Source organism: Spermophilus citellus (genome assembly GCF_964194105.1).
Source record: "Spermophilus citellus genome assembly, chromosome: 1".
In the NCBI taxonomy this organism is placed as follows: Eukaryota; Metazoa; Chordata; class Mammalia; order Rodentia; family Sciuridae; genus Spermophilus; species Spermophilus citellus.
The window spans coordinates 188,862,381-188,872,167 of record NC_138182.1 but is presented as its reverse complement, the minus strand read 5'-3'; positions in this window follow the sequence as shown (position 1 = coordinate 188,872,167).

Below are 9,787 nucleotides of genomic sequence, written 5' to 3'. Positions count from 1 at the left end.
AAAATAAGCAACCCCCAAGGGGCTTATGGTCTAAGGTGCTGGTGGTGGGGAATGGAAAAGGCTGGTACAATGGCTCTGGGTTGGGGCCTGGTGGTCATGGAGAGTGCTTGCTGACTCCTGGTGGACATGGAGGAGTTGGCCAGAGAAAGGTGGGTGGGCAGGGGAGAGGCAGAGCAGGCAGAGGGAGCTGACCCCCAAAGGGGCCAACTGGCTCCTGTGTACCACAGTAGGGTCCATGTGGTAGAGAGGAGAGGGGAAGGTGGAGCTGGGGATACAGGCACAGGTCATCAGATGATGGAGACTTAGGGTCCCATGGTAAAGATTTGAAACTTGTGCTACAGGCCATGGGGAGCTGCTGGAAGGCTCAAAGCAGGATAATGAGAACAGCAGCAATATGCCAGGCTGGGTCCTGGGTGCTTTACCTATGTCCTCTCATGCCAGCCTTACAACCAAGTTGTCAGGTGGAAGAGGCTGAGCACAGAGGGTTGGGCAATTTGTTCAGGGTCATGCAGTTTTGCCTTCTGGAAAGCCGCTTCTACTGCACTTTGGAAAGTGGGTTGGAAGGGAGCAGCGAGGAGGGAGGGAGGCTCCCTGAGAATGCTGCAGGGGAACTTGGATGCAGAAAACTCCAGTGGTGACAGTGTTTCCAGAATGCCATCTGGTGGCCAAAGGCAGGGAGAAAAGCGCAGAGGCACAGACAGGGGACAGCCACCAAGACCAGTCCTGTGCTGCCCAGAAGACCACAATGCAAGAAGCTGCACACAGATGACGTAAATATCTCATAATGGAGAACCTGATGTGGACCAGTGCCCCAGAGGGAATGAACGAAGTTCAGAATTTTACCTATGTCATTTATATTCTTGAAAAGACATTGTTTTATATATATTTATTATATGTTTTTTGTATGTATATATATATATATATATAAAATGTAAATATATTTATGATATTATAAACATATATTTATTTGTACGTATGTGTGTTCATGTTTTGTTGTCCTGACTGAATTTAGAAAAAAGTAATGAGAGAGTCTGGCACGGTGCACATACCTATAATCCCAGCAGCTTGGGAGGCTGAGGCAGGAGGATTGAGAGTTCAAAGCCAGCCTCAGCAACTGAGCTGGGCGCTAAGCAACTCAGTGACACCTTGTCTCTAAATAAAATACAAAAAGGGCTGGGGGGTATGGCTCAATTTTAGAGTGACCCTGAGTTCAATCCCAGGTACAAAAAAAAAAAAAAGAAAAAAGAAAAAAAGAAAGAAAGAGAGAGAGAGAGAGACAGAGAGAGAGAGAAGAAAAAGGTCATGAGAAAAGTTTGAATTTGGATTTCACATGTGGTTTTCACTGTTGCCATGTGCCTGTTCTATTCACATTAAGGATATAATGCTAATATAAAACTCTATGATTCCAAAGCTAAATAAATAAATTTTTAAAAATTGTAAAAGATTCCACAGGTAGCAAAAAGGCATCAGACTTTTTATAGGCCTCTGGGATTGAGGTTCTGTTTAGTCATTTTCTCTCCTTGTGTCTGGCTGAATGGAGTTGTCACTAGTTTGTCTGTAAAAGGTTCATTTCCATGAGTTTTGAAAAGAGGTTTGAAGGGGCAGGAGTAGCAGTCTCAAACAAATTTGAAACAACTAAGGACAGCCTCCCTTAAGTCCAAAATATTTTAAAAAAGAGGGCAGAATTGAGGTTGGTCTCCAGAGGCCTTGTTCACCACCAACTTGAAGCTGCTCACATGTGACCCCTTGGTCACAGGGAGGGGCCAAGGGGTGGAGTGGGAATGGTGAAGTTCACAGGATCTTTTCAAAATTCTTGAGTCTTGAGCAACCTCAAGGGGTCAGACTAGTAGTGTGGGACTCTGCCCTTTGGGGCCTCATGAGCCAGCTATGAAGGCTGAGGTCCTGCTGGGCTGGCTGCCCACTCTCAGGGATCGGGTCTTCTGGACAGATTCATGAATTTGCCCAGCAGCTGCCACTGCACCATACAAGGCAGCTCTGATTTAGCCAAGAAGCATTGTCATTCTAGTCCGGTAGGTGGCTGTACCATCCAAAGTCAGCCTGTTTTTTCAGAAAGATCTTATTGAAGTTAAAGCCAAGAATCTTTTTTTTTTGTATTGGGGATTGAGCCCAGGGGCACTTTACCACTTAGCCACACCCACATCTCCATCACTTATTATTTTATTTTATTTTTAAAATTTTGAGACAGGGTCTCGATAAATTGCCAAGGCTGTATCATGGGTGCTTTTACCTAGTCTCACTAAATTGCTGAGGTTGGCCTCAAACTTGTGGTCCTCCTGCCTCAGCCTTCTAAGCCACTGGGATTATAGGCATGCACCATCCTGTGTGGCAGGGCCAGGAATCTTGACACAGGGGACTCAGCTAGATGTTCTGGGTCACCAGCTGGTCACCAGCTCCCGTCACAGCACTTTGTGGATTTTGTTGGGACAGATGATAGATGTTTGCTCACATACAATGACACCACTTTCTGGGTCCAGTGCAGAAAGAAGTATGCATTTTCCAAGGAGAAACTAGCCAAGCAATAGAAATATTCAAGAAAAGAAAAGGGCTTATGTCTTAAGAGTGGCAGTTCTCAATTTGCAAAATACCAGGGATAGGACAAGAAAATTCATACTTCTCCCTCTCCCAATCTGCCAGAGTATTCTATAATTTCCAGCACAATTTAACCTCCTTCTAAAATGCTTCATCTTTCAGATCATTTGGGGCAGGATTGGGTAAGTTGGTTAGATCTTTTTACTGGAAAGAGCGCTTAGTTGGTCTATATAATAAAATTATAGCTAGATGGGAGGAGGGGGGTTGCTGAAAGTTGAGGAAATTACAAAGAGGACTACACTAGAGAACAAAAGAGGCTGGGAAGAACGTAGACCGGAGAAGGCAAGGGCTTTAGAATGAATTTTTGCAAACTACAGACCTCCTTCCTGATTTTCAAGAATGCAAGAAAAGATTGGTTTTGTCTTCCAAACTTATTTTGTGCCTTAGTAACTATAACATGACTCCAAAATTGGACCACATGAGTTCTTACCCAATCCTCAGATTTTATTCTGATACATTCCAAGCAATTCAGACATGCAATCTATCTCCTCTCCAACCTCATTGAGAACCTTGATTAGAAATTTTCAGAAGCACCAGCAAACTTGTAAGGACCAAACTCTAGAGCCAACTACTATGGTTTGGATATGAAATGTCCTCCAAGTACTCATGTGTTGAGGGATTGGTTCCCAATACAACAATGTTCAGAGGTGGGTATTTGGGAAGGTGATTGGATCATGAGGGCTCTAAACTCATCAGTGGATTAATCCATTAATGGATTCACACTTGAATGTACTATGGAAGGTGATTGGCACTGTAAGAAGGGGTGGGTCCTTGAGAGGACTATATCTTGTGCTGAGCCCCTGGCGCCACCCACCTCCTTCCTGGTCACCGTGATGTGAACAGCCTTGTTCTACCACACCCTTCAGCCATGATATATATTGCCTCACCATTGACCCAGAAACAATGGAGTTAGCCAAACCTCTGAAACTATGAGCCAAAACAAATCTTTCTTCCTTTAAGTTGATTTTCTCACATATTTTGTTACAGGCAGAAAGTTGACCAATACACTAATTCTATAGCTCTATAAGGAAGCTGGATGCTTCCTTTCCCAGCATCCTCCTGGATCCCACCTCTCCCTAACAGCCGTGTCACAGCTCATCACTTACCTAGTTCTGTCTCCATATGTCTGCACATTGTTCTGTCTACTTCTTGGACTCCTTTAGTTTCCCTTTCTTTTGACTCCCAGGTGCAGGCACTTCTCCCAGATACTGACCTCAGCTCTCTCTTCTACTTAAGTTATTGGCCCAGATAGAAGTTGCCAGATTTGGCCAATAAATATTCAGGACACCTAGTTAAATTTGAATTACAGGTAAACAACAAGTACTTTTTTGGTAAAAGTATTTTTATTTGACAACCCTTTTCAGAAATAACCAATGCTCTTAACACAAATTTCTTTCTTTCTTTCTTCTCTCTTTTTTTTTTTCTTCAGAATTTTGGGTTCCACAGTGAATTTGAAAATGTATCAGTAAACACACAAAAAAATCAAACATATTGACTGGGTGCATCATCTGTTCATGAATATTCAGAAGCTGACTCTGTTGATTGGCCTTGTTATGTACTCAGCATTTCTGGGTCACTCCAGGATCGAACTGTTCTCACACTGAAAGAACCACCCAGAGGAAGCTGGGATCACACTCAGTCATTAAATCATTCGGTCATCCAGTCACTCATTTATTTGGTGGAATTCAGCATGTTCTTCTCTGTTTACAAGGTCAGTTTTGTTGGCAAGAGAAGTAGCTCAAGTTGACCCATATTTTCCCTTCCTCTACACCACTGGTTTTTGTTTTGTTTTCTTTCCTTCATATAGAATTTAATCAGCCTAATTCTCTCCTTGCTTCCGAAAGGCTCTTACAGGAAGGAAAATGAGTCTTCCCATCGTTACATAAATTCTCACGGGGCTTCCCTTTACAAGTTTATGACAGCCAAGAGTTGAGCCTGGAGCTCTGAGAGAAACAGCCACACATTGATTTATGATGGCAGCTGCTGCTAAATCTCACCTCTCTTTCCTTCTCACAGAGCCATGTTACCTTGGGGTTACAAAACTCTTTTCACTGTTATTCAGGGGAATAATAATAAAATGCCAGGTTGCAAGTATAAACATGATCATTCTGTGCCTATTATTGTAAATCAAATTTTACCTTGCATCAGAAGCACAGAAGACATCTTCTACTGTCAGCAACCTCAAGCCTTTGTAAGAGTCTGTCTTTATAGAACCCTGGGATGACCCGTGTTATTTGGGCTGCACTGACCAGGAAAGCTGGTCACACAATGATTTGGCTATTTCTCCTTACAGACCCAACTGACCACTTTCCTTGAGAAAGCATTGGCTTGGTTCAAGCATAGCGTTGGGGTTAATGATGTGGGCTCAGGCCTCCAATTGCCTGGGTTCACAGCTTGGATCTGTAATTGACCATCTGTGTGACAAGGGCAGACCAGTTAATTTCTCCATGATTATTCTCCCTAGCTTTAAATTAGGGATGGTGATGATAGTGATGGTGATGATGATGATGGTAACTATGTTATAGGGTTGCTGTAAGATTTAGCTTAGTCAATACACAGCACTTAGAGCAGAGCTCTAAGTAAGGCATGGTAGCACTCTGTTATTTACAATTGCACTTGTAGTATAGATAGCTCCTAAGTTTTCTGTTTTTTTTTTTTTTTTTTTTTTTTTTAGGATAAAGTCTCCATTTAAAAACAACCAACTTTTTAGATTCCCACATGAATGTAGACTTTTAAGATCTAAATGATGAGCAAATAAACAATGATAGTTGATCAGCAAGAATTCAGCGACACTTTGGTACTAGGTGGGACTCACCACCATTCAGTCCTCCCTAGGAGCTGAGCCAGGGCTTCCTCTCCATACTGCTGCTCCTCCATATGTCAAGGGCTTGATTCAGGAGTGCTTTGTGCATGGTGGCTCTCAGAAAGGAGGCTGTGCCCACTGGGAAGGTAGGAGAAGCTCAGCAAAGTCCCCGCACAATCTCTGATGGTGGAAAGCTGGTGTCCACTTACTGGCCTATGTCTGAACCTCTGGTCTAGGTCACACACTCCACCCTCTCCTAGACCTAGGCGCCATCATCTGGGAACAGGAGATAGAGCTGGGTCTCTTCTTCTGCCTCACTATATTCACATTATGTCCTAAACTCTAATACTAACTTCTTCAGGACCTTCTCTTGTAATTCTTAGGCCAGAACTATTTTGTGTTGTCTGTATTTGTTATAGCAAATTGTAACTTCTTAATTGTCTTATAGACTATTGGAGAGAGACTGATGAGTCATGGGTCCTAACCCTGGTCCACCATTTTGTGACACTGGTCAAATAACTTCATCCTTAGGGCCTCAATTTCCTCTTTTGTAAAATAGGAAGACAAAATTACCTAAGATGTGGGGGTCCTAAGCATTTTTTAAAATGAGACAATGTATGTAAAGTGTTTAACACAGTCCCAGGTTGGGTATGAGGGAAAAGCTCATTGGAAAAGACTTACCACACCCACAAAATAAAAGTCACTAAAGTCAGTTATTTTCATGGAGTCTAAAGGCAAAACTTATTAAAAGACTCTTTTTATCCAATTCTTTATTCAAAACTAGATTCTAAATATTTAATTGACTTTTAACATCCACCAAACTATTAACCCTACTCTGAAATGCTCTCCTTTTCTTTCTTGTGACCTTTGACATGAGGTCATGACATGATGTCATAATTTACCTTCTGCTACAACTTTGTGAGAATTTCCCGAGCTGGTTCTTGGGCCTCCTCACTTTTTGCATCTCTGGGAGGTGTCTCGTCTCTAGTCTGAGCACCCTGAGGTAGAGTTGTCATGCATTTTGCTCCTATAGCTAAATGTGAATAGTGACATTGGTGAATAGTTTTGGAGATTCTGCTTTTTTCCTTTGCATTTTTTTAAGACATATGTTTTGGTTTGGTTTGGTATAGTCAGGTTTCTGTTTTCTGACAATCAAGATTTGTAGACAGAAAGTTAGGAGTGATTATTGGTATTTCAAGTTTTCTCTAGGTTATAGCCAGTAAGCCCTTTGGGTACTCTGATACACCCACTTGTTTTTCCTTTCTCTTGGATACAGAAACAACTACGTAAATTTCAGATTCCAAGGAAAGATTAAAATGCAGAACTTCTTGTTAAAAAATTACTAAGAATTTCAAGATGGCAACATCATAGCATCAAATCAAATCAGAAGCCCTTCTAATCTGGGACCCTTCTCAGTGCAGTCTTGTGTGACTGCAGGGGTGTGGCCTGCGAAGCCAGTCCTGTCTGGGAGGCAGGTGGATAAGACCTTTTGAATCTCATGAACTTGGATCAGAGTCCAAGCTCTGCTATTAACTTTTGGGGAGCCAGAAATATAGAATGAGCAAGACACAGGAGCTCATTAGATCATCAGAGGCACATTAGTTTGATGGTTCCCAGGAGTAGGAGCTAACAGATCTGTATTCCTTTTAAATACTGAGAACAGTGCTTCAAACCTAAAAGAATTTTTAATTGGGATATAATTCACAGATGATAAAATTAAACCTTCTAAAATGTATAATCCAGATGCTGCCTCAACCATCCAGCTATTTGGGTGGTTGAGGCAGGAGGATCACAAATTTGAGGCCAGCCTGCACAATTTAGAGACTGTTGTCTCAAAAAAAAGATTAAAAAAAGGGGATGTGGGGCTGCATCTCAGTTATAAGTGTGATCACCTAGCAAACACTTGGATTCGATCCCCAGTATCTCACACACCACAAGGTGTACAATCCAGTGATATCTAATACATCCATAAAGTTATGCAACCGCCACTGTTCTCTTAATTCCACAATGTTTTTACCCCTCTTCAAAATACCCATCAATAGTCACTTCCCATTTCCTTCTGTTTTAGCCCATGGCAACTACTAATCTACTTTCTGTCTCCATGAATTTGCCGATTCTGGACAGTTCATATAAATGGAAAAATACAATATGTGGCCTTTTGTGTGACTTAATTCACTTGACAATGTTTTTAAGATTCTATTCATGTTGAAGCATGTGTTGGTCAGCTTTTCATCATTATGACAGAAAACTTGAGAAAAACCACTTAAAGGAGGAAATATTTATTTTGGCTTACAGTTTCAGAAGTTTTAGTCTATGGTGGGTTGGCTCCATTGCTTTGGGCCTGAGACCAGGTAAAGCACCATGGCTGGAAGGAGCCGTGGCAGAGGAAAACTGCCCAGCAGGTGGGAAGCAGAGAGAGACCATCTAACTGGCTGGAGATACGATATAGTCCCCTACAGAATGCCCCTAAGGACTCACTTCCTCTAACTAGGTTCCACTTCCTACAGTTTCCATCACCTCCTAATAGTTCATTCAGGTATAAATAACATTAATGAATTGATCCAATGACTTAGGGGCACTCGACCACTGAGCCACATCTCCAGCCCAGGAAGGACAGGGTTAGAGACAGGGTCTCACTGAGTTGCTTAGCGCCTCCCCATTGCTGAGGTTGGCTTTGAACTCATGATCCTCCTGCCTCAGGCTCCCAGAGCCACTGCAATTACAGGTGTTCACCACCGAGCCCGGCTTCCATCACTTTCCCAAATCCCCACCTGTGAATATCACTGCATTGGGGACCAATCCTTTAACATATGAGCCTTTGGAGGACATTCCAGATTCAAACCATAACAAATCAACTATCAGTACTCCTTTTTTATTGCTAAATAGTATTTCACTGTATGGATATACCACATATTGTTCATCCATTCATTCATTGATGGAAGTTTGGGTTGTTTCCACTTTTTCAGTTTTGTGAATATTACTGCTATGAATATTCATGTACAGTATGCATTTTTCAATTCTCTTCGGTATGTATCTAGGAGTAGAATTTCTGAGTTTCATTTTAACTCTACTCTTAATTTCTTGAGGACCTACCAAACTATTTTTCCAAAGTGGCTGTACCATTTTACATTCCAATTAACAGTAAATGAAAGTTCCAATTCCTCTACATCCTCACCAATTCCTGTTATTTTTATTACAATCATCCTCGTGGGTGTGAAGAGGTTCCTCATGATAATTATCGATGTTGAGCATCTTTCAGGCGTTTACTGACCATGTACATAGCTTCATTAGGAAAGTACCTAATCAGATCCTCTGTCCATTTTTCTATTGTTCAGTTGCTAGAGTTCTTTAGATGTTTTAGATAACTAATTTTTATTAGATATATGATTTGCAAATATTTTCTGTGGTTTGTCTTTTCACTTTCTTGATATTGTCCTTTGAAGCACAAAGTTTTTAATTTTGATAAATCCACTTTATCTATTTTTTTCCCTTTTATTGCTTGTGCTTTTTGTGTCCTGTAAAAGAAACTACTGCCTGTTGGGCACAGTGGCTCACACCTGATATCCCAGCAAGTTGGGAGGCTGAAGCAGAAGGATAAGTTCAAGGACAGCCTCAGAATTTAGCAAGAGTCTGTCTCAAAATAAAAAAAAATACAGGTTGGGAGTGTAGCTCAGTGGTAAAGCATTTGCCTAGTTTGCACAAGACCCTCTGGTCAATCACCATCACTGCCTAAATAATAAATAAATAAATAAATAAGGCTGGGGATGTAGCTCAGCATAAAAGTTCAATCCTCAGTACTTCAAAGAAGAAAAGAAAAGGAGAAAAGGAACTTTTGCTTAATCCAAGTTCATAAAGACTTATTATATTTTTCTAATAATTTTAAATGTCCTCACATTTAGACCTTTGATTCATTTTTATTTTTTATATTATGGAATGAGATAGGAAGCATGCAATTTTAACTCCTGCTCATATCTAAATAGTCATGTGGCCTTTGTTAAGTTGTTGAATCTGAATCTCAATTTTCTCCTTTGTAAAGTGAGAATAACAAATGATACTTAAATCAAAAAAGTTTAAATATGGAGAAAATGTACATAAAACCATACGATGCTTGAAGCATTCAACTGCTTAATAAATGTGGTAGTTAGCACTGTAATGAGCAACAAGTCAATGCTTTCATACTGCAGGTGCGAGAAAGATGGGCAGCTATTCTCAGAAGGTAGTTGGGTGGGTGGGAGGCTTGCCTAGTCCTCCTGGAGGCGCAGGTCTAGTATTGCTATGGGATTCTACCCCAAGTGGACCAAGGACTGGAGTTCATGTCTAGTAAACATTCTAATTCATGGCCCCCAACCACAACTACTGAAAGGAGTCTCCTAA